At 42.9% G+C, this 26,774-nt stretch overlaps 1 pseudogene; it reads left to right on the top strand.

Moving 5' to 3' along the window:
• LOC111976894 (nucleolar protein 4-like) overlaps positions 1–26,774 on the top strand; it is a 178,163-nt pseudogene that overhangs the window by 70,948 nt on the left and 80,441 nt on the right.

Raw genomic sequence — 26,774 nt, forward strand, 5'->3', positions numbered from 1 at the left:
CACCTGCATCCCCCACTCTATCTTCACCTGCGTCCCTCACTCTATCTTCACCTACATCCCCCACTCTATCTTCACCTGCATCCCCCACTCTATCTTCACCTGCATCCCCCACTATATCTTCACCTGCATCACCACTCTATCAAATGGCTAACTCCGCCCTCTCGCGGCACAGGCCAAGGGCCTGAGATGTGAAACGAAGTACATCAGCTCGCACTCGGATCAAGTAGCCTAGGCAACTAGAGAGTCAGAGATGCTGACGACTGTGTTTGCAAGATGCCGGACAAATGGCAATTTTTAAACCTTCCTGCGACTCCTGCCGTGTCTACAGACATCCCCCAAACAAACAAATAGCGACTCTCTGAGAATGAGTGCACCACAGGAGGCTGCTGAGGGGAGGACGGCTCATAATAATGGCCAGAACGGAGCAAATAGAATGACATCATTCCACTAATTCTGCTCCAGCCATTACCACGAGCCCGTCCTCCCCAATTAAGGTGCCACCAACCTCCTGTGGAGTGCACAACTGGTAAATAGTCACTTATAGATATGTCAGTCAGTCAGGTGGCTAACTGCTGACAGAGACTTCTATTGCAGTAACTTTGAAGTGCTCTGGCTAGTAATACTTAGCCAGCTAGAAGGATGAAGAAAGAAGCTAATGTTAAATGGAGCCTACCTCAGCAGGAGCAAAAAATATGTTATTAAATTCTCGTAATAACTTTGCTTTACAGAGAGTAGGTTACTGAGACAGACAGTGATGTGGCGCTCAGTGGTGAGGCTGAGGCAGGCTGCAATGCATGCAGGAGGAAGCAGAGACAGAGCGAGAGGAAGCAAGCAGAGAGAGAGGTTAGTATATTGGTTCCCAAACTTGGGGCCGGAGACCCATGTGGGGTCCCCTGAGAAAATCTGTACTAATCYTATCAAAMAAGTTAGGAACTTTAAAAAAAAGAAGATATTTTTCAATATGAATATCTCCACATACCCTGTAGGCTTACATTAAAATGCAAACAATACAGTTCTAAAATGTTTGTTTTTATCACTGATGCTATGTCAGTGTGAATCATGACTCATATTTACCCCCTTTCAGGGGTATAACGTCACAATTGTATAGCTAATAGGTTATGTGTTTGTAGATCAACTGAGGTGAATGAACCTACAGCAGCCAAGGTGATAATGACTCGTGTCATTTCTGCTTGTTTTTGCTGTTCTCCAAATACCGTTTCAAATTGTTTTATTGTATCGAAATGCAGTAAATGAGCTTCAACTTTCAGTGAGGTCCCTTTTCGGACCTCTCTAAAACTCAACCCCCCTTCCCTCTAGATCCCCTCTCACTCCCCTCCTCCCCTCCCTCATTTTACAACCTTCACCTCTCTGGCGAGGATGTTTGTTAGAGGGAAGGGGGTTTGAGGGAGAGGCGAGCGTGTGTATTTTCTTCTGCTCCCAACCCCAGCCTGCCACAGAGGGCGGAGTGATAGAGGGAGGCCAGTTTGAGAGAGAAGGGGAGAGGAGGAGGAAAGGATGACTGCAGGGACAGCGTGAAAAAAGGAAAGATCGGAAGGTGACAGCAAGGGCAGGAGACATAGGAGAATACATTGAAGGTTCTCCTAGAGATAATCTCGTGTCACCATGCCACCTTGCAAAAATGATAAAGAGACTGTGCAAACTGTCACCAAAGGCTGTGACTGACATTTGTCTCCATTTTATTCATAAAGACTGGGGTTGCAAAGGGTCGGAAACTTTCTGGTAAATTTCTGGAATTYTTTCGGAAATTTCCATGGGATGTTAAAACTTCTCTAGGATAGGGGGCAGCATTTTCACGTTTGGATGAAAAGCATACCCAAATTCAACTGCCAGCTACTCATCCCCAGAAGATAAGATATGCATATTGTTAGTAGATTTGGATAGTAAACACTCTGAAGTTTCTAAAACTGTTTGAATCATGTCTGTGAGTATAACAGAACTTATTTAGCAGGCGAAACCCAGAGGACAAACCATTCAGATTTCTTTTTTTTTGAGGTCACTCTCTTTTCAATGCTTTTTCATTGGGAAACCAGATTTCTAAGGGACCTGCTTGCAGTTCCTACCGCTTCCACTGGATGTCAACAGTCTTGAGAAATTGGTTGAGGTTATTCCTTTGTGTAATGAAGAAGTACGGCCATCTTGAACGAGAGTCACATGAAGTGTCCTGTTAGATAGAAGCGCGTGACCAGTAAGCTAGCTATAGTTGGTTTTAATCCTATATTGAACACAGATCATCCCGTCTTCAATTTTATCGATTATTAACGTTAAAAAATACCTAAAGTTATATTACAAAAGTAGTTTGACATTTTTTGGCAAAGTTTACAGGTAACCTTTGAGATATTTTGTAGTCACGTTTGAGCAAGTTGGAACCGGTGTTTTTCTGGATCAAACGCGCCAAATAAATGGACATTTTGGATATATATCGACGGAATTAATCGAACAAAAGGACCATTTGTGATGTTTATGGGACATATTGGAGTGCCAACAACAGAAGCTCGTCAAAGGTAAGGCATGAATTATATTTTTATTTCTGCGTTTTGTGTCGCACCTGCATGGTTGAAATATGCTTCTCTGTCTTTGTTTACTATTGTGCTATCCTCAGATAATAGCATAGTTTGCTTTCGCCGAAAAGCCTATTTGAATTCTGACATGTTGGCTGGATTCACAACCAGTGTAGCTTTAATTTGGTATCTTTCATGTGTGATTTAATGAAAGTTAGATTTTATAATAATTTTCATAGTAATTCATTTGAATTTGGCGCTCTGCATTTTCTCTGGCTTTTTGCCAAGTGAGACAGTAGTGTCCCGCCTAAACTCAGATTTTTGGATATAAATATGAACTTTACCGAACAAAACATACATGTATTGTGTAACATGAAGTCCTATGAGTGTCATCTGATGAAGATCATCAAAGGTTAGCGATTAATTTTTATCTCTTTCTGCTTTTTGTTACTCCTCTCTTTGGCTGGAAAAATGGCTGTATTTTTCTGTGGCTATGTACTGACTTAACATAATCGTTTGGTGTGCTTTCGCCGTAAATCCTTTTTGAAATCATACGTGTTGGCTGGATTCACAACAAGTGTAGCTTTAATTTGGTGCCTTTCATGTGTGATTTCATGAAAGTTTGATTTTTATAGTAATATATTTGAATTTGGCGCTCTGCATTTTTACTGGCTTTTGGCCAAGTGGGACGTTAGCGTCCCACATATCCCAGAGAAGTTAATTTGGGGAATTTTGCTTAAATTCATCAAAAAAGTTAGCTTATAACAGTGAACTTTTTTTGTGGGATACACATAAGGRAATTCTAGATCTTGTGGCATATTTTGGTTCAACTATCCCCAATTCAATGGAATTGCAACCCTCTGCATGCACAGTGCATTCTTCCTTCACATCAGAATCAGAATCAGAATCACATTCAGCTGATTCTCAAGATCTTGCACACTAATGAGATGCTATTGAGCCCACGCTATTACACTGTCTGAGCCAAGGACAACATGCTTTCTGGTCAATTTTGATTACAATACTGGTTGAGGTGAATATATTTTATATGACATACATTATTTTTTGAAAACTAGTAAATAGTAGCCTGCAGCAAAGTGTGTTTAAATAATGTCTAACTTGTTAACAATTTCTGCTAGTTAGTTAGCCGTTTTATAGTGTGGTGAATGTGCTGCTAAAAGCCAAGGAAATGGTTAGGTATGTGAAGGGTCATCAAGTTATAGCAGCAATCTACCTCACCAAGCAAAGTGAGAAAATAAGAGCACCACATTGAAGCTGCCCAGCAACACCCGTTGTCATCAGATTTGACAGTCTCCTGGAGGGGAATGAGTCTCTCCAAGAAATGTGCCGATATGGACAGCCCCATCGAGAGGATCCTCCTGGATGATGTATTTTGGAAGAGAGTGGTAAGCAGCCTGAAACTCCTGAAACCTATAGCAGTAGCAATTGCACGGATTGAGGTAGACAATGCCATCCTGTCTGATGTTTAGACTCTGCTTGCAGATGTAAGAGAAGAAATCCGTACTGCCCTGCCCACTTCACTGTTGCTCCAAGCAGAGAAAATTGCAGTTCTGAAATACATCAAAGAGTGTGAAGCCTTCTGCCTGAAGCCYATACACRCCGCAGCGTACATGTTGGACCCAAAGTATGCTGGCAAGAGCATCCTGTCTGGTGCAGAGATCAACAACGCCTATGGTGTCATCACTACCGTGTCTCGTCACCTTGGCCTGGATGAGGGCAAGGTTCTTGGCAGTCTGGCGAAGTACACTTCCAAGCAAGGTCTTTGGGATGGAGATGCAATATGGCAGTCGTGCCAACATATCTCATCAGCTACCTGGTGGAATGGACTTTGTGGATCTGAGGCTCTTTCCCCTGTTGCCTCCATCATCCTCCAAATCCCACCAACATCAGCCACCTCGGAGCGCAACTGGTCCTTGTTTGGGAACACACACACCAAAGCACACAACAGGCTGACCAATACAAGGGTTGAAWAATTGGTGGCCATCCAGGCAAATGTGAGGCTTTTAGAGCCTGASAAYGAGCCATCCTCAACACGGTTGGAAAGTGACAGTGAAGATGAGGCCTCAGAGTCTGATGATCAAGAGGTGGACATTGAGGAGGTCCATGGAGAAGACATGGAAGCCTGAGAGGAAGACAACCAAAGCTTTAGTTTCTAGACTATCATTTTACAGATGAATGTTGAAAACGTTTTTGGGAGATGAGATGGATCATTGGGGATCATTCAATATTCCCTTTCTTTTGTTGTTAAGTGAAATCCACCCATGTGAAGAGTCAACTCATTTAATTAAAGTTCAATTCGTAACTAAATAGTTGTTTTTATTTCTATTGGAAGGATTAAATCATTTGCAATTATGTCCACTTATGATAAGGTAAAAGGTGTATGTTTCTGTCTCCATATGATATGCTAAATATATCCAGTGCAGAAAACATCTACATTTAAATGGTATTAATATTAATTTGCATATATTTCTGTTAATTCCCATATATTCCCATAATTTCCACGGAAAGTTTCCACCTCTGAATATTCCCAAAACTGTGCAATGCTAGACTAGACCACACCCCGCTCTCCTTGTTACACTCACGGAAGTATGCGCGCGCGCACCACTACAACACACCACACACACACACACACACACACACACACACACACACAACACACACACAACAACACACACACAACACCACACAACACACACACACACACACACACAACACACACCAACCTTAAAACCTACTGACACTCACTGCCTCTACTCTGGGTGAAGTGGTGACATATTGTTTGATGGAGTTTTAACAGAGAGTTCAAATTGAGCCTGTAGAGACAAGTAATATCACTCTTTCAGTGTTCAATACTAGAAGCATGCATAGTAGCATCTTTATCAGCCAGGCTCTGGTAGTGATATCATTTTTTTCTCTCTTTTCCCTTGTCTTTCACTCTCTCTCTCTGTCTCTCTCTCTCTCTCCCTCTCTCTCGCTCCCACCCCCCTCGCCACTTGCTCGCTCTCTCGCGATGATGGCAGATAGCGGAGACGTATGCCTTTCTGCCCAGGGAGCAGTGACCCGTTACCTGATGAGCTGTGGTGAGTGTCAGAAGAGGATGCACATCAGCCCTGGCGAAGCAGAGTTCAAAGGTAAACAACCTCTCTGTTTCTCTCTGGACCACTGACTGTTCAGAGCTATTTGGAAAGCTTCGCAGTAGGCCTACATTACTACTCAAGTCTGTACTGTCTGTAAGACAGCCATACAGGTCAGACTCTCAGAGCATGGATGTAGATGGACAGGGATTTTCATTGAGTTGTAAAAGAAACTTTTGAGCGCTGCTTGCTTTGCCCCCTCTCCACTCCCCTCCCCCTCTTATCCTCGTCTTGCTGCCTGCCTAAAGGCACACCCCCCAGTTTTCCCAGTCCTCCCCAGTCCTATTAAACTTATAGTCATTGGAGTGTCCTGCCTCCTTCCTAACACACTGCAATTAGCCCAATTTGGGGCCTATAACAAAGAAAGAATAAAAAATTGAGAGAGAGGCACAGCAGCCAGAGAGAAAAAACGACTTATTTCTTTGTATAGCGTTTGTATTGTAGTGCTCGTTTCCCAGACTGAGAGAGTGCACAGTGTGTGGTATGGCATGAACTGTGCTCAGCTCTGCTAGCCTGGGTTGGCTGTGGTCTTCCCCTGTGCCTGCTGGTTGGCTGTGTTAGTTTTGGCAAGTGACTGTGCCACTGGAGGACAGCTGTGGCGGTAAGGGAACCGGACTCAGACTGGCATTCCAGAGGAAGATCCTGATATCCCCAACCGCATGCATTGTTCCCAAGGCCAAGGGTGAAAGACACACGGAGACAGACAAAAATGGGGTGGAAATGGTGAGGAGAGAAATAAATCAGAGATGTCGCGAAATGGAGTGAAATCTCTCAATGGTGTCCTGCAATTTATATCATTTATAGATCTTTTATTTCCTCTATTCAGGGTCCCATATTGACAGAGGGGCTTGTCATGTACCTTCACAATAGGAAGGCACTTCCATATTCCCACAAGAACAGAAAATGGGTAGTATGTAAAGTAAACCATGCCAATGAATAGTAATGCTCACCAAACCCTCTCCTCCATCCCATAAACACACAACGCAGCAAGAGAAGTGCTCCCAGGCCCGATCTGTCTGTCAGAGTGTTGTGTCAACGCTGAGCAGCTGAACACTGGGCGTCGCTCATAAAGAGAGCAGCTAATTGGCTTCCTTCCTATGGGGTCCACCCCTCTCCACTCCGACCCCCCCCCCATCCCCGTAACCCCTCCAACCCACCACCCCCTCCCTCCGCCTAAGCCACTCCCGCAAAAGTTCAGGTGTTGAATTATTGAATGCAATTCATTACTGTATGCTGGGGCTTTTTTAAATTGACATCAGGCAGTCTTTTGAGTCACATCTTTCATCTTTCGTCTCTTCAACCTTCATCATAATGTATTGGTTATGCACTAGGAACAGGTGTCGAGGAGGTGTAGAATAGGGCCCATATTCATAAAGCCCTCAGAGAAGGAGTGTTGATCTATGATCAGTTTTTTGCCTTTTAGATCATGATGAATAAGATTACATGGACAGGAGGGACCTGATCCTAGATCAGCACTAGATCTGAGACGCTTTATTAATACGAGCCTTGGTCGCTGGTCCTGTGCTGATTTTTCCTCCCTTCTCATTTTAAACTCCATTTCTCAGCTGTCAAGTCTAGTCTCTGTCATTTCATTTATCTGCTGACCTACTAAGGGACAATGTTCTGGAGTCCTGAAGGGGGGAAATACAAGGCAGATAATCTATACCTCTGCAGTAAATAGACAGGAGCGCAATCGATTACTGATGGATAGAGTGTGTGTACACATGAGTGTACTGTCCCAGTAGGTGATAGGTTGTTTGATATGATCCTTAGAGAGGAGGACCCTGTACGCCATGTGATAGTACCCTCCAAGGTCAGGTCCCTGGGTCTGAACCCCGCCCTGTGCAACTGGGTCCTGAACTTCCTGACGGGCCGCCCCCAGGTGGTGAAGGTAGAAAACAACACCTCCACTTTGCTGATCCTCAACACAGGGGCCACACAGGGGCCCCACAAGGGTGCGAACTCAGACCCCTCCTGTACTCCATGTTCACCCATGACTGCATGGCCACGCATGCCTCCGACTCAATCATCAAGTTTGCAGATGACACAACAGTAGTAGGCCTGATTACCAACAATGACGAGACAGCCTACAGGGAGGAGGTGAGGGCCCTGGAAGAGTGATGCCAGGAAAATAACCTCTCACTTAACATCAACAAAACAAAGGAGCTGCTCGTGGACTTCAGGAAACAACAGAGGGAGCACACCCCTATCCACATAGACGGGACCACAGTGGAAAGCTTCAAGTTCCTCGGCGTACACATCACTGAAGATCTGAAATAGTCCACCCACAAAGACAGGAGGCTGAAGAAATTTGGCTTGGCCCCTAAAACCCTCACAAACTCTTACAGATGCACAATTGACAGCATTCTGTCGGGCTGTTTCACCGCCTGGTATGGCAACTGCACCGCCCGCAATCGCAGGGCTCTCCAGAGGGTGGTGTGGTCTGCCCAACGTATCACCGGGGTCAAACTATGTGCCCTCCAGGACACCTACAGCACCCCATGTCACAGGAAGGCCAAAGGTAATCAAGGACATCAACCACCCGAGCCACGGAATGTTCACCCCGCTATCATCTAGAAGGCGAGGTCAGTACAGGTGCATCAAAGCTGGGACCGAGAGACTGAAAAACAGCTTCTATCGCAAGGCCATCAGACTGTTAAACAGCCATCACTAGCCGGGTACCACCCGGTTACGTAGCCCTGCACCTGCTGTCCTATATACATAGACTTGGAATCACTGGAAATTTTAATAATGGAACACTAGTCACTTTAATAATGTTTAAATAATGTTTACATACTGCTTTACTCATCTCATATGTATATACTGTATTCTATTCTACTGTGTTTTATTCAATGCCACTCCGACATTACTCGCTCTAATATTTATATATTTCTTAAATCCATTTTTTTAACTTTTAGATTTTTGTGAATTGTTACATACTACTGCACTGTTGGAGCTAGGAACACAAGCATTTCACTACACCTGCAATAACATCTGCTAAATATGTGTGTGACCAATAAAATGTTATTTCAAATTTAATTTAATTTGATGAGGAAGACAGACTATTGCTTGCACTTGAAGTATAACGTCAATGCAATTCAAGAGAGGATGTATACCAGTTCAGTTATAGAGAATTTGCAGTTATTTTGTTATATGCTATATTATATATTATGGTAGAGAAGTCTTTAAAAATGAACTGCTGGTATAAGTAAGTTCAAATGCACAAGCATCTTAATGTAGGATGTCCACTTAGTGGTTTAATGCACCCATTACATATACTGTAAATGTCCATCATGGCCAATGGCAGAGAAATCATACTGCAGGCCCATTACTATTCATTAAAAAAATCTGGTCTCTTTTTCATTATGGTTTAACACAGGGCAGGATAGTAGTGGATTTGTATTTATTATGGATCCCCATTAGCTGTTGCCAAGGCAGCAGCTACTCTTCCTGGGGTCCAAATTACATTACATATAAAACAAAAGATGAAACAGTACATCATATTATGCTGTTACACCACTACATATCAACAATACAAAAGGTATAATATCATCATACAACATTACAATGTAGCATGCGTGTGCTAGCGTGCGTGTGCTAGTGTGTGTGTGTGTGTGCGTGTGTGCCTGTGTGTGTCTCTTCACAGTCCACGTTGTTTCATAAGGTGTAGTTTGATCTGTTTTTTAAATCTGATTTTACTGCTTACATGAGTTATTTGATGTGGAATAGAGTTCCATGTAGTCATGGCTCTGTGTAGTACTGTGAATTTCCCGGAGTCTGTTCTGGACTTGGGGACTGTGAAGAGACCCCTTGTGGCATGTCTTATGGGGTTTACATGGGTGTCTGTGTACTAGTTGTTTGAACATGTCAATACCACTAACAAAGACAAGAAGTGATGCAGTCAATCTCCTCTACTTTGAGCCAGGAGAGATTGACATGCATGTCATTGATGTTAGCTTGCCGTGCTGCCAGCCATGCTGCTCTGTTCTGGGCCAACTMATTTGCATATGTCCCTCTTTGTGGCACTTGACCATATGACTGAGCAGTAGTCCAGGTGTGACAAAACTAGGGCCCTGTAGGACTTGTTTTGTGGATAGCAATGTCAAAAGAGCAGAGCAGCGCTTTATTATGGACAGACTTCTCCCCATGTTAGCTACTGTTGCATCAATATGTTTGACCATGACAGTTTACAATCCAGGGTTACACAAAGCAGTTTAGTCTCCTCAACTTGCTCAATTTCCACATTATTTATTACAAGATTTAATTAAGGTAATCTATACATAGAGTAAGAGCTGATTCTGGTCAAAAGCTGCTTGTTTGTTTCTGCATGCTTGTGGCAGCTGCCAGGAATAGCAATTTGGTGGCTTTGCTGCTTTCTTTATGAGCGATCCACCCTCTTCTATCTCTCTCGCACATGTACACATGCACACTGTAAAATTATTCTGGGGTGAATTGAAATTGACAAAAAAAACTAAAAAACATATACTTAATAAAAATAAATGTAAGTTGTTTCAATGATTTGTTAATTTAAATTATGTATGTGATTTAATATACTAAATTGTAATAATATTTCTCTCTACTTAATAATTTTAACTTATTGCAACAATTTTGCCTCTTGCCTCTGTTTTTAGAGGATTGTGGGTAATTAAAATGTTTTTGTTGTATGCATGTTTGAAGAAAGAAAGTTTATTTATATATTAGAATTAAGCAGCCCGTTGTGCAAAATGGTGTACTGGATCATGATGAACGGATATCAAAACCGGCAGGCAAATTATTGTTCAATGATGAGACCACCCATTCCTTCCATCACCACTCTTAATGATGGAAGCAAATGCGGCTTCCTGCCAGTGGTGGAAAAAGTACCCAATTGTCATACTTAAGTAAAGATACCTTAATAGAAAATGACAAAAAAAAGGTTAAAGTCACCAAATAAAATTCTACTTGAGTAGAAGCCTAAAAGTATTTGGTTTTAAATATACATAAGTATCAAAAGTAAATGTAATTGCTAAAATATGCTTTAAAAAGTGCAAGTATAAATAATTTCAAATTCCTTAAATTAAGCAAACTAGACAGCACCATTTTCTCTACTCCCACATTAAATGGCCCTCTAGTGTCCACTTAGAGCACTGCCACCCAGGCGGAGTCCATTGACTAGTGCATGTACAGATTCATCAGGGCACTCAACAGAAGAAAAAAAATGAATTTCTAAAGTTCAGGTAGTGCCTCGCTCTTTCAGTTTGTTTTCTTACATTTTGGTGCCTAATGAACATGACCCTGTATGTGTTTGGGTTCAAGAAGGAGGTTATGGGAGAATGAGAGTCATAATACTTTGTGTGTATAATCTTCACAGAAAATGACAGACCGACATCACTGGTGCCGGATCTCATCGACTACAACATGCCGCTGACCACCACCTATCTGAAGCAGATGAAACTCCAGTGCATGAGTACCAATGAGCAGGTAAGGCCAAGGTGTAGCTTGTACATCAGGGTTCCCTAACTGGCGGCCCCCAGGAGATTGTAATTGGCCCCCCAAGTTTTCTGAGGAAGATTATATACACTGCTCAAAAAAATAAAGGGAACACTTAAACAACACAATGTAACTCCAAGTCAATCACACTTCTGTGAAATCAAACTGTCCACTTAGGAAGCAATACTGATTGACAATAAATTTCACATGCTGTTGTGCAAATGGAATAGACAAAAGGTGGAAATTATAGGCAATCAGCAAGACAACCCCAACTAAAAGGAGTGGTTCTGCAGGTGGTGACCACAGACCACTTCTCAGTTCCTATGCTTTCTGGCTGATGTTTTGGTCACTTTTGAATGCTGGTGGTGCTTTCACTCTAGTGGTAGCATGAGACGGAGTCTACAACCCCACAAGTGGCTCAGGTAGTGCAGCTCATCCAGGATGGCACATCATGCGAGCTGTGGCCAGAATGGTTTGCTGTGTCTTGTCGCACGTAGTGTATTCTAGGTGCAGACGATGAAGGCAGCGCCTTAACCCGCCAGATGCCCTGCAAAATGACAGAGATAGGCCATGTCACAACAGCAAGGCCAACCAAGGTTATTTAAATCGGTTTTGGCAGTGAGGGCTGTATCGGGCATGCGAACAACACAGACCTCAGCAGAGAACAGAAGCCACCTGCTACCATGAGGGTGGTATTCGCGAGGGGGCCTGAACCGCTTCTCGTACAGAGTGGGAGGAGGCACTGCCAGATGGCCTTGCACAAATGGGCCCTCAACAAAGCCTCGTGCCCCCACGAAAGAATCGTGTCTATTGGCGATTCTGTCTCAACCAGTAACGTTACAGACACCAGAAACAAGAGTACGTGCACCACATGAGTGTGGTATTGTAGGACTTGACGCCCGCTCTCGTGCTCATCTACGCGATGCAGATGAAGCGGAGTTTGGTTGTCTTAACAGCCCACCTAGAACAGCCACGATATGCAGAACATGAAGCTGGATCAGTGGACGATCGTTGAGCCAGCAGAGAGCTAAGGAAGAACAACAACGATTGCAAAATTTGCCACTGGCCGCCCCGTCGTGCAGAATCTATCAGATTATGAGAGCATTGGTCTGCAACTCAGCGAGCAAGCATCGAACCGAGTATCTGGCACGTGTGTGGATCAGTGATGGTGTGCGTAGATCGCAGCGAGTATATAGCTCTATTGTGTGGCACACAGAAGACCCCTCCGTGGGCAGAACTGGTTGTCTCGTCGCTCAGAGGTCTAGCCTAGACATATCCTGCCACTTCTCAGCAGTGAACTAACTCGAGATGGAGATTCTCTCTAGCAGGTTCCGTGTGGGTCTAGTCAGTCCAGTGTTGGAGGATTGGGATTCTATCTCTATGTGTGGCAGCCAATCATCTCAGTGCCTCGTCCATGAGGGTTGCTACTTTGCACAGAGGGCTTGCTGGCAGCATCGCTGACTCTCTGCCTTATTAGCGACAATACACGGCGGCAGGTGAGGATGCGAGAGTTCCCTAGTATCGCTGTGATGGCCTGGGAATATATTGTCTTGCGCCACTCACTCTCCCTATATTTCGGGCCTGTCGCTCCGACCTATGGCAGTCGCTCCTCGATTGTTTACTTTGGCACTGGCCTCTCTCCTGTGGCAGTAGAGTCGCTGCCTCCCTCCATGCGCCTCATAGGCAAAACAGCGCGCGTACGCGGCATGGCACGAGGACCCTGCACTAGCTAGCGAGAGAGGCCTTCTTGCCACAGCTCGCATTTTGTTGCCGACCTCTCTACGTCGGGGCCATCCTTCTACGTCTACCTGAGACTTGGCATCACTACCTGAGGCGCCATCGCTTTCTTCCGCTGTTGAGGCTTGGGCCTCTCAGATGCCTGCGCACCACTTACTGCATAGCTAGCTCGACACAGACCACTAGCAAGCAAGGTGCACACAGTCACTCTGTCACGCCCCATTCCACACAGATCCAGGCTAGATGGGAAATCAGAGCAAATCCACTCTAGGAGTCGAAGCACGGGCAAAGCTAAAGCGCATAGCATGCCGAGTGAAGTTGTGTTGTTAACGTGAGTCTGGTCGGTCTACTACCACTACTCGCAAGCAATCAGAAAGTAGTACTGCTATATATTGCACCGGGGTGTCTGCCATAGCTAAGTCATGCCTACTAAAAAGTGAGATTCTCCACACACATCTTCTTAGTCATAGGGCACACAGTATTTAGCGAGAACATGAACAGCATGGGTAAAATGAGTCTTTTAGTGGTGCTCAACTACCCAGTGGCAGAATCCAACTCTTTGTTCAATTTGTGTGCGGCTAAGGTCCTTGCTAATTGCCTATCAAGTTATATGATTCTCTCACCCACTCATGCGATTGTATGATTTGACTAGTGATGTTACATTGGTCATGCATAACTCAAGACATGTGGTAGAATTTTCACTTTTTTGAGAGTTTTCATATCTCTCTGAATGCTCGAGGCTTTGAATGATTATGAACTATATATTTTTGAATTTATTCTCAATAGAATGTTGATCATCAGCACACTAAGCGACATCTACAATCACTCGCTCTCTCACACTATAACTAAAGCTAGCTTATCCACACTATTATCTTTTTGAAAGAGGCAAGTGCTCATAATATAATATACGATATACACACACACACACCACAACAATAGACCACACGCACCATACAGTTTTCAGCCGTGTACACACACACACCACACACCAACACACCACATACACACACCAGACACGACACACACACACACACACACACACCACACACACTCCGGTCAAATGTTTTTTTTAGAAACACCTAGTCTTTCAAGGGTTTTTTCCTTTATTTGTACTATTTCTACATTATAGAATAATAGGGAATACATCATAACTATGAAATAACACACTGTGAGATCATGTAATAACCAAAAAAGTGTTAAACAAATCAAAATATATTTTATATTGAGATTCTCAAATAGCCCCTTTGCCTTGATGACAGCTTTGCAACACTCTTGCATTCTTGCTCAAATATAAAACTATATTTTGATTTGTTTAAACACTTTTTTGGTTACTACATGATTCACAAATAAAAAGTTGCTAAAACTTTTGAACGTAGTGTGTGTGTAATATATGTGTATATATAATATATACATACATACATACATACATACATACATACATACATACATACATACATACATACATACATACATACATACATACAGTACCAATTAAAAGTTTGGACACACCTACTCAAGGGTTGAAACTGGCTCTCATGAATGCCAAGAGTGTGCAAAGCTTTCATCAAGGTGAAGGATGGCTACTTTGAAGAATCTCAAATATAATATATATTTATATATAACACTTTTTTGGTTACTACATGATTCAATATGTGTTCTTTCATAGTTTTGATGTCTTCACTATCATTCTACAATGTAGAAAATAGTAAAAAATAAGAAAAGGCCTTGAATGAGTAGGTTTGTCCAAATGTTTGACTGGTACTGTATATAATATAATAAAATAAAACGATTGTTGGACATAAAAGACAGCAAATCAGCTCCAAGTGATTTTAATTGTGGAAATCTGTTCCAAAGTATTCCCATGCATAATAGAGAGATGTTTGTGATYGTATACAAATGTAAGCAAGGTTTGAAATAATTATGTTTTCGTCAAATATTWTTTCTGTTTGAGCTTCTTCTGGTCAATTTGCAGTCTACAAATTCTTTATAATTATGTTCCGGCCCGCTGACCATCCACTCAAGAAAAAATCAGCCCGCGACTGAATCTAGTTGATGATCCCTGCTGTACATTCTGTTGTCCAGAATAGGTGAAGATTATATGGAAGTGGCTGTCTTCACTGTCATTTCTATCAGGCTCTTTGTGTACCACACACACACTATCCCTCTCCCTCGACAGCCCACCTTCCATCCCCCATGCCAGGTTAGCTATCTGTAAAAGAGCATGGAATCATTCAGGACTGCCAATCAGGCGCACACAGGAAAGTGTGTGCTTGTGAGAGTGTGTAAGCGTGCTTGCGAGATTGTGTGTGCCTGCATCTGTGTGGGCGAATGAAAGTGTGTGTGCGTGTGTGTGGATGTGTGTGGATGGGCGAGTGTGTGCTTGCATGCCTGGTATGATAATCAAGGAGGGAATGGGGTTCAGCTCATTCCAATTAACAAAGACTCGGCAGTCTAATTAACTGAGGTGAGAAAAGTATTGGAGTACCAATTTGCAGAGGAATGCCAATATGTCCTGTCGGCTAGACACTGCCGTTCGCCATGCACACGAACAGAAGTAAATGTAGTGTAAATGTTTCCTGTAGGCCGGATCATAATGTGGTGCTGATATGTTTAAAAATGTTGTATTGTTTGCTGCTACCTTCTTGGTCAGGTCTCCCTTGCAAGTAAGTGTACTCACATCTTTGGTCCAACAACATTGTTAATAATCACCCTAATTACTAACAGTTCACAATTTTACTATGATTTTCATGTTATAATTGATGTAAGACTATATGTATCATTAAATTGAGACATGTTTAAAGACGTGATTTAAAACGGTCAAGTTTTTCACATAAGAATGGGCATGCGTACGCTTGAGCAAGGTGCTCTGCAGGGTCCCCATCTCCTGACTCAACAAAACTAACCATCCCCTGATGGATTGAAATGCAGGGTGTTGGGCATCTAAGTGCTTGAGATTCAGTTTCATGTCTAATTCTGGCTTTTAGATTTTCAGCAGAGCAGCAGTACTCACCAGAGGCAGGAAATGAGGAACAATGACTCAGCTATCAAAAAAGGACGCACAGGCAGTGATGGCTTGGATTGGTGGGTGAGGGTGAGGGGCGGGCACCAGGGTGTAAGAGGGCAGTCATTGAATGACCACTCTGTGAAAGAGGTCATGGGCTTTTGTGTGTGTTTTTTATAGGGTCTTTACAGAGCACGGGGTGGTGCAGGGTTAGAGCGAAAGAGAGAGAAAAGAGCGAAAGAGAGAGAAAAGAGGGAGAGAAGGATGTGGCAGTGAGTGGGGGGGCGGGGGGTGGGGGCGAGACCATCAAGACATGCGTGTCCAGACCAATTCAATAATGGAGGAAATTACCAAGCATCCTTCCTGCAGGCTGCAGACGCTGGGCGGTGGCTCTGTCTCTGCCCGCACCGCCAGGGGAGGGGAAGGGGAGGGGGGCGATGGGAAGAGAATTAAAGAGGGATGGTTCATTATCATTTATGGGCTGTTTTCCCATTTATTCTGTCTTCTCCTGAGAAAACTAATTTCGTTTTTGGGGTGGAGGGTGGCAGGGGGGATGGAGAGGTGGGGGTAGGTAGGCTATAATTACTATGGGGCTATAGGAAGACACCAGATAAGATACCAGTTAAAGTGAAGTCTAGTTTATAAAATGAGGAATAAACCCCTCCCCCCCACCTCACGATAATGATGATGAATAAAAAGCAGTCTATTTATAACAGGTTGTATTTGTGTATTGAAAAAGACAATATGTGTTTTATACTGGGGAGAATGTAGCTTAATTAATAAAGTCAATGTATTGTGTTGGTCAATGTAACTATAAGGACTGGAATAGAGTGCATGGTGCTGACCTGCTCTAATATATATAGTGGCATGAACAATTTCAAGGGTCTACACTCACATCAATATTGAACACGCTATGAGATGTGTGTTACGGATTCGTATGTTTTGAAATTGTGTGTTATTGATACATACACTTTCCAGGTTTCGCCTGTAGGTGGCAGAAGTTCCCCATAAATCTGTCTTAAAGTGCGTACAGTACATACGCCTTATCCGCACACAAATCATTTGTTGACTCCCTTTAAAGGGACTCACGTGGTTATGCTATGAATCTTTAAAAAATATCATTTTTACTCAATTGCTAAAAAGTCCTTCAGAATGAAAGAAGACTATTGTGTGATCAAACCATAGAAATGGGTCAAACCTTAAGGCATATACTTTTCTTGAAATGCCTCCTTTGTGTGTAAGTTACTGTAGGCTATTGATTGTTCGTGTATCACTCTCTTATTTGCCTACACATGTTTTTATTTTGATGAATCAATTACATATTTCTGAAGTAAAGGTTTTAAGTGAAAATACTGAATGTGAAGTAAAGGTGTGGGCATTTGTAGGGCAAGAAACAAAGCAATGACTGTACTGTACTCCAGTGTGGGAATTGACAAAGAGAAGAGGGGAGAGGCAGTGGTAAAATATGTATTTATAAAGCCGCCAAAGACCATTTGAAATGTATTGAGTGAACCCACTCTAACGCACTGTTGCCTACAGTCCCTATTTTGCACGAGGCGTGTGACGTCGGTTACCACTGCCGCTGCCCCGCCTCCATCTTTGGGGCTGGCTGACAGTGCAAGTCTTGGAGGGTCCTGTACTCGCTCCCATACCAGGACATTGTCTTTAGAATTAAACGTAAATAAAGAGACCGGAAAGGGGGAGAAATTGGAGAGTGGTTTGACATTCACACTTGAAAATTCACCATCAGAAGTGAAGGTAAGCATTTATTTTAGATGATACGGTTGTGTTGATATTTTGCTGTTCTCAACTGTGGGCTAAGCTATTTTCAGCAGCTTTGGGAAATAATGTTGTGGCAATTACACCTCCCCATTTTTCAGCTTATTTATACCCAAATATATAATAATTTCTAACCAATGAATGACTGATAAAATGGTTTATATTATTGATTTTCGATAATACCCTATGCCTTATAGATTTTTGATATAATGCATAGGCTATAATTTGTATCAATTCAATTATTATAGCAAAACGTGTGCTGTAGAAGTTAACAATCTATTCGATCCTCTCACAACTTAAAATGTTATAGTAGGCTATTATAAAACCATTCCAAAATATAGTATTAATATCAAACATATATTTCAAGAAGGTAATCCAGCTGACATCCAACATCGCATATAAATGTGTTGTTATCCATCCCTAGTATGCAATCAATTAAACAATATCCGATGATTGCTGGAGTTAATTGTATAAATTGTCCTACAGTGGTCAGTCATCCTTTTCTTTTGATGTAGGGTATGCAGCAACCGCATACCGTTGAAGTGCATAGTTCAGTGTATACTGTGTATCATCGCATGCCATTCCATATGTCACATTGTTCTCTTGTGGGATGCAGAATTACCAAGCACAGTGGGAACAATCCCCCACCAGCGAGGCGCGTGCGGTGTGCTCACAGCCCCTCCTCATTGGTACTATAACCCAATGCCTGTGTAACGTGATCATTACTGTAGGTTGCATACTGTAGCAATTTGCTCCTAGTTACCTTCCGAGAAACGTACAAGCCTCGGCAGGATACATTTGAGCTATTAGAATTTCGTGCAGTGCTTTTACACAATGCAGTGGTCCGATGTTACATTGTGATTGTAGCAGCATAAGTTCCATTTTGGCTGCAATTTTGATATTTAATGTTACTATGGTAACCCTTGCCCTGGACGATTCCCCCAGTTGTCCAGCTAGCCGTTAGAAAAAGACTCACTTTAACAAAGGCTAAACATTCTAGCTAGCTAGTACCATTAGCAATTTCTATTTATATCTGGAGTAGCTAACTTTGCAAGCTCTGTCGATATTATTGCTTCAAAGTACTGTGGCCGAGCCACGGTATTTAAGGTAAGTCAAGGAAGGGAGCGTTAGCTTGCCAACGTTTGACAGGTAACATTTGCTAACTAGCTAGTTAGATACATCTAGCAAGATACTTTTGTATATATAGTGTAAGTAACTAATGTATGTGGACACCCCTTCAAATTAGTGGATTCGGCTATTTCAGCCACACCCGTTGCTRACAGGTATATAAAATCAAGCACACCGCCATGCAATCTCCACAGACAAACATTGTCAGTAGAATGGCCTTACTGAAGAGCTCAGTGACTTTTAACGTGGCACCTTCATAGGATGCCACCTTTCCAACAGCTCAGTTACAAAAATATCTGCCCTGCTAGAGCTGCACCGGTCAACTCTAAGTGCTGTTATTGTGAAGTGGAAAGTCATGGTGCAACAACAGCTCAGCCGCGAACTGGACTGCCGAGTACTGAAGTGCGTATTAAGTAAAAATTGTCTGTCCTTGGCTGCGACATTCAGTACCGAGTTCCAAACTGCCTCTGGAAACAACGTCAGCATCAAGAACTGTTAGTCGGGGGCTTCATGAAATGGGTTTCCGTGGTCAATCAGCCGCAAACAAGCCTAAGATCACCATGTGCAATGCCAAGCGTTGGCTAGAGTGGTCTAAAGCTTGCCGCCATTGGACTGGAGCAGTGGAAACGCGTTTTCTGGAGTGATTAATCACGCTGCACCATCTGGCAGTCCAACGGACGAATCTGGGTTTGGTGAATTCCAGGAGAACGCTACCTGCCCAAATATATAGTGCCAACTGTAAAATTTGGTGTAGGAGGAATAATGGTCTGGAGCTGTTTTTCATGGTTAGTCCCCTTAGTTCCATTGAAGGGAAATCTTACGCTACAGCATGCAATGACATACTAGACGATTCTGTGCTTCCAACTTTGTGGCAAAAGTTCGGGGAATTTCCTTTCCTGTTTCAGCGTGCACAAAGTGAGGTCCCTACAGAAGTGGTTTGTCGAGATCAGTGTGGAAGAACTTGACTGGGCTGCACAGAGCCCTGACCTCAACCCCATCGAACACCATTGGGATGAATTGGAACGCCGACTGCGAGCCAGGCCTAATTGCCCAACATCAGTGCCCCCGACGTCACTAATGCTCTTGTGGCTGAATGGAAGCAAGTCCCCGCAGAAATGTTCCAACATCTATTGGAAAGCCTTCCCAGAACAGTGGGGGCTATTATAGCAGTAAATAGGGGACCAAATCCATATTAATGCCCAGGTTTTTGGAATAAGATATTACACAAGCACATACTTTTGGTCATGTAGTGTATAATTGTGCAGCTAACGTAGCTAGCTAGCTAACGTTAAATGGGCGGTCTAATAGTTTCTACATCAATATTTTTTACTTTGAAATGAATTATATAAATACCTCATTAGCTTAGTTAAGCTGTCGTGTCCTATCAGAAGTCAAAATATAAGCTGGTTTCATTTTTACTAAGGTTATACTGTTTGTAAGCAAAGTAAATGTAAACAAACGCTGTATAGCCTCAACATGGTTAAAACTATAATTTTGATATCATGGATGGTCAGTCGATGCATCAATAGTTTTGTCTATGAATTTGAGTGGTTGCATTTCTCCAGCCCCATCTCTCAGCTTTTTTCTGAAACAGTGGCGGAGAAATGCTTTATTGTTTCGGCTAAGGATTGCCCCTTTAACGTTTGAATCTCAGGCCATTTTGTCTGTAACATCTCTGGCAAATTAGCTGGTTGGATAGCTACAGTAAATAGCTAGTTCTAGAAGTGGCCGTCTAAATAGGATCTCTGTGACACTGATAAAACAGCATGGCCGGCAGAAGTTGTGATGCGCTTAATGTTAGCTAGGAAACCCACAACTTCAACTTGAGCTTGTGAAGTTGCTGGTGTTGTTCAACTTGTGTAAAGGAACATTATGCCAATTAATATGAATGTAATATCTTTGAAGCTCCGCCCTGTCATTCCACTTATGACACCATAGTAGCCCAAGGGAGACATGCGTCTAAAGTTTTTGCTTCCCAATTTGAACACCAAAATGTTTATAAKCCAATAAGTCACAAACTAAGGCCATGGTTGCTACTGTGCTGTCAATAATATGACTTAGCTTTGCTAGCGAGGTCACTACCTGCACAACTAAATGTGACTGCAGTTGTAACTTAGCACTGCAGTCGCAGTGCACTGCTTTCCCAATCAGAACCATGGCAACAGGGTATTTTCTTCTGTCACATGTTTTTTTTGTGGATGAAGTTGGCAGAATTTTTTTGTTGAGRAAAGACAACCTAGCTGGCTGAATCCTAAAGGGACTACAGCTGGTTTCCAGTGGAAAAAGGCTTAATAGCTTTAAACCGTCTTTATCATCCCCTGCCTTCTGTCAGAGCCTCACAAGGATAAAGCCTTTGCCAAAGAAAAATCTGTTTTCTTGACCCCTGTGAGTCAGTTAGCCAGTTGGAGGGGAGGCTGCCTGTGTAGTAATCCTTCCCTTGAGCAAAGCTCCAGAACTGTGACAGTGGGTGTTTCCCTCTCTCCCCACTCCTCTGTTGCCTCTCCTCAAAAAAGTTTCATCTGTCTCAGTATTGTTGTCACAGCATAGCCTATTGTTTCGTGCTTCCCGAGAGAACCTCTATGAAAATAGGACGTGCTAATTTGACATGATGTTCGACCCTGCTTTTGGGAAGATAATGATGATAAATGTAGACTTCTGTAATGTTTATGTACGCATGGCTGACTGGAAGATGGTGGAAGCGCTATGTTTTGGTACCACACCATAGGCCCCACTGTAGTATCCTGATTTATTCTAGTTGGTTTCCTTTCAGGGCAGGCAGTGCAGTGTGTGCAGTTCTTGAGAGGGAGATGGGAGGTGACAGAGGATCTAACCCCTGGCTCCCCACAGCTGCTCTCTCTGCGCTCGACTTGTGCTGCCTGCCGTGCCTGCAGTGGGATGTGTGTAAGGCTCAGCTAGCGGAACCACTCTCTCCACACACCCTTCCCACAGTCCTGCTGGTGCAAGGCTCTGCTTCCCCTTTACTTACCATTACCAATCACTAACATACATCTCACTCAGTTTGGTTTAGATATAGGCTACACCCTTGGATGTATAGCCTAACCAGAAACAAGCACAGTCCAGTTTGACCCTGAGTGATATAATCCTGCCTCTTTTCGTAGGATTGGTTTCAGAGGGGAAAGGCTAGTCATCATATTTGTGGTAGATTTGTTCCTGACTGGATTAAACAGGAATAGGAGTGTTGGACACTACAGTAATCTCTCTGGGTATTTGTTAGAAATCGGGGTCCTCATAATGGCTTTTTATCACAGCTGTAGATGGCTCTGGGTTTCATAAGTTATCTGCCTTTTGAATGATTGTTGTTTTTCCAGTAGTAATTTATACAGGGACAATTGTTCAAATAGCCTAGTGGTTGGAAATCACCCATGTTGGTTTTGTTTGCCTTTGTTTACCACCGTTTTTCTCTCTCCTGTCAGTCGACTACAACATTTTCATATCAAATGACAAAAAAGAAAAAACAGACAGTCCTCACATTGAAATGATTGGAAACTGGACTGGCATTGACAGGTGGATAAATATAAAGCAGATGGGGTTGTAGAGGTCATTGAAAGCGTGACCTTTCCCCATTCCTCTTGTGAAATTACTAAAGCTGCTTCTCCCTCTCTGACCCCTCTGGAGGTGTGGTTTGGACTAAGATTACCAAGGAAACTGCTTCATATATAGCCTACAGTTTACACTCTTAATTCAATTTGAATGTGCATTGCCTTGGTCTGCACTGCACTGTTCATTCTATAGAATAGGTTACTAGGCTAATCATACCATGGCACGGTAACTAGGGCTGGGAATTGCCAGGGACCTCACAATACTAATTATCCCGATACTTAGGTGCCGATACGATATTTATTGCGATTATCACAATTCTATATGTATTGCAATTCGATACTGTGATTTTATTGCGATTTGATGTTCCATATTGTTCACCATGTGTCTGCTGCAGAGAGAGGAAAGAGCCATGAAAAAACAAGTTGCGATATGTAACTGTATCGATTTCCACTTTAACCTTGATGTAGCCTACTCTTGACAATGTTGACTGATAACTAAGGCACTTAAACTAGTGCAGAGAGTACTCACTGAGAGAGAGCAGTAGTCACCCTTTCCATTGTGGAAGAGTGTGTATATGCCACTGTGTTTGAGAGGATATCAGGTTCCTGAAAGCACCCACCGCAACCCAACCCATCACATCCAGTAAACCTTGTCTTGTGAAAGCAGATCAGAGTGCCCATGTCACTTTAATGATGTTGTGCATCCATGTATTTGCGAAGGCAAAGTTTACATTTCTATAACCGTTATTGTCTCTCGGAGAAACATATCTGAATTCACTACATCGGCTGTCTGTTCCTATCAGCATCATCGATTTAACCTGAACACTTACAGTGGCTCTGTGTGAAAGTAGCTCTGTGTGAAAGTAGCTCTGTGTGAAAGTAGCTCTGTGGGAAAGTAGCTCTGTGGGAAAGTAGCTCTGTGTGAAAGTAGCTCTGTGTGAAAGTAGCTCTGTGTGAAAGTAGCTCTGTGTGAAAGTAGCTCTGTGTGAAAGTAGCTCTGTGNAAGTAGCTCTGTGTGAAAGTAGCTCTGTGTGAAAGTAGCTCTGTGTGAAAGTAGCTCTGTGTGAAAGTAGCTCTGTGTGAAAGTAGCTCTGTGTGGGAAATCTCTTGGCCTGTTTATTTCTTAGTGTGGGTTATTGAGAAGACTCCTGTCGCTGTCTTGTGTGTCAGTTATGTTTAGCACCATATTAACGGCAAAGACTTTCCCCAGTTCATTTCATTTTGACATGGCTAACTGAAGGATCTGGCAATCTGAAGTCAGTCACAGTGGGAACACCAAGGCTTTGACCTTGTTAGAGGCAGCCCGACCCAGCACAAGGTTACAGGTTATGTTTGCTATGATTCAGGAAGTCTTTTTTTGTTGTTGTATCTTTTGTTAATGCATAGTAAAGATCTTGCCTATTATTTTTTCATTGACAARATTAGCAAAGTTAGGCATGCCAGCAACAAACGCCAACATTACACGTCCAAGTATAACTGACCAAATTATGAAAGACAAGCATTGTAATTTTGAATTTCGTAAAGTGTGTGGAAGAGGTGAAAAAAGTCTTGCTGTCTATCAACAGTGACAAGCCACCTGGGTCTGACAACTTGGATGGAAAATGACTGAGTATAATCGCGGACGATATTGCCCCTATTTGCCATATCTTCAATTGAAGCCTACAAGAAAGTGTGTGCCCTCAGGCCTGGAGGGAAGCTAAAGTAATTCCGCTACCCAAGAATAGTAAAACCCCCATGGTGTTTCTCAAATAGCTGACCAATCAGCCTGTTACCAACCCTTAGTAAACTTTTGGGAAARATTGTGTTTGACCCGATGATATTTTACAGTAAACAAATTAACAACAGACTTTTAGCCAGACATTCAACATGCACGGCACTTACACAATTACTGATGATTGGCTGAGAGAAATTGATGATAAAAAGATTGTAGTAGCTGTTTTGTTAAACTTCAGTGCGGCTTTTGACATCATCAATCATAGTCTTCTGCTGGAAAAACGTATGTGTTATGGCTTTGCACCCCCTGCTATATTGTGGATAAAGAGTTACCAGTCTAAAGAACACAGAGGGTGTTCTTTAATGGAAGCCTCTCCAACATAATCCAGGTAAAATCAGCAATTCCCCGGGGCAGCTGTCTAGGCCTCTTACTTTTTTCAATCTTTGCTAATGACCTGCCGCTTGCTCTGAGTAAAGCCAGTGTGTCTATGCATGCGGTTGACTCAACACTATACACGTCAGCTACTACAGTGAGTGGAATTACTGCAACACTTAACAAAGCGCTGCTGTCAGTTTCAGAGTGGGTAGCAAGAAATAAGTCCAAAATAAGTCCTAAATATTTAAAAAACTAAAAGCATCGTATTTGGGACAAATTATTCACTAAACTCTAAACCTCAACTAAGTATTGTAATGAATAATGTTGAAATTGAGCAAGCTGGGGTGACTAAACTGCTTGGAGTAACCCAGGATTGTAAACTGTCATGGTCGAAACATGTTGACGCAACAGTAGCTAAAATGGGGAGAAGTCTGTCCATAATAAAGTGCAGCTCACTATCAACAAGCCAGGTCCTACAGTCCCCAGTCTTGTCACACCTGGACTAGTGTCCAGTTGTCTGGTCAGGTGCCACAAAGAGGGATTTAGGAAAATTACAATTGGCTCATTACAGGGCAGCACGGCTGGCCCTTAAATGTACACAGAGAGCTAACATCAATAACATTCATGTCAAGAGATTAGAGATTGACTTCATCACTACTTGTTTTTGTAAGAAGTATTGACATGTTGACTGCACCGAGCTGTCTGTTTTAACTATTAGCACACACCTCGGACACCCATCCATACTCCACAAGACATGCCACCACAGGTCTCTTCACAATCCCCAAGTCCAGAACAGGCTATGGGAGGCACACAGTACTACATAGAGCCATGACTATATTCCACATCAAGTAACTGATACAAGCAGTAGAATCCATTTTTTTTTTTTAATAGATAAAAATACACCTTATGGAAAAGCGGGGACAGTGAAGAGAGACACACAGGCACAGACACATGGATTTTGTATTGTAGATATGTGGTAGTAGAGTAGTGTCCTGAGGGAACACACTTAATGTGTTGTGAAAGGTGTTATGAAATGTAATGTTATGTAATATATTGTATTTAACTGCCTTAATGTTGCTGGACCCCAGGAAGAGCAGCTGGCAGCAGCTAATGGGGATCATTAATCCTTAATAAATACAATTACAAATAGCACTTGATGCACTTGATGCAGACCTGGGCCTATCCCCAGAAACACGCTTTCCTTGTTCCCAAAGCATCCTGCTCCTTTTCTATTTATCATCAGGGGCTCAGCACCTTTTCACCAATGTAATTAATAGGCTCAGGGGGGCATGACATTTATGGACTTGCTTTTCTCTTGGTAATCTTGTTTCTTGCTCCTCATTCTGCTTCATGTTTGTCTGTCTGTCGGTTACTGGCTGTACTTATTGTGCCAATAGAAGAGTATGCTGTCTGTCTATGTCCTTGTGGTCAGGATCAATGTCACACCATTTCAACTCTCCAGTACCAACGGCTGATTCGGCTGAGATTCTGAAACATAAGTCGCAGATCGTTCCGACGCCCTGTAGTCTGTTGCCTTTTTTACCCCTCACGTTCTCTGTTGTTAGACTGGATAGAGTAACATGCAGTCGCAGTGTAGTTGACTGCGGAGATATAGTTCCAGGTGCAGCTGTTCCCTCCTCAGCCCCAGCCAAATCTCAGTGTGACTCTACCAGCCCTGCTCAGTTAGCTGTGTTCATCCTGAACTCAACAGCCACAGAAATAGCTTCCCACCAGGCTTGTTGGCTGATCCATGAAGGTCAGGTGGGAATCATTGATTATTGTCAGCCCCATCTTCATAGTAATAGAATGCTTTCTATTAGTCCTTTGGCACACAGGTCTAGTGGTTTAATATTATACAGCAGATATTGATATTCATCTGTCTGTGTGTTCTTCCAGCAGCCTGTCCATCACCTCGCCTGTTCCAATCCTCATCCACTTTTCAACTATCATCAACTTTGTTTATTTACTAAGTATTTCTGCCCCCTGTCACACTTGCTTGAGCTGTAGGTGCATACTAACGTCTGCCATCTGAGTGTAATGAATGGGTTATATGTGTGTGTTTTTGAGTGTGTGCATGTGTATGTCTGTGTCAGTGGTGGTACACTACATGACCAAATTATATGGACACCTGCTCGTCGAGCATCTCATTCTAATATCATAGGCATTAATATGGATTTGGTCCCTCCTTTTGCTGCTATAACAGCCTCCACTCTTCTGGGAAAGCTTTCCACTAGATGTTGGAACATTGTTGCAGGGACTTGCTTCCATTCAGCCCCAAGGGCATTAGTGAGGTCGGGCACTGATGTTGGACGATTAGGCCTGGCTCACAGTCGGCATTCT

The sequence above is a fragment of the Salvelinus sp. IW2-2015 genome, linkage group LG17 (genome assembly GCF_002910315.2).
Source record: "Salvelinus sp. IW2-2015 linkage group LG17, ASM291031v2, whole genome shotgun sequence".
In the NCBI taxonomy this organism is placed as follows: domain Eukaryota; kingdom Metazoa; phylum Chordata; class Actinopteri; order Salmoniformes; family Salmonidae; genus Salvelinus; species Salvelinus sp. IW2-2015.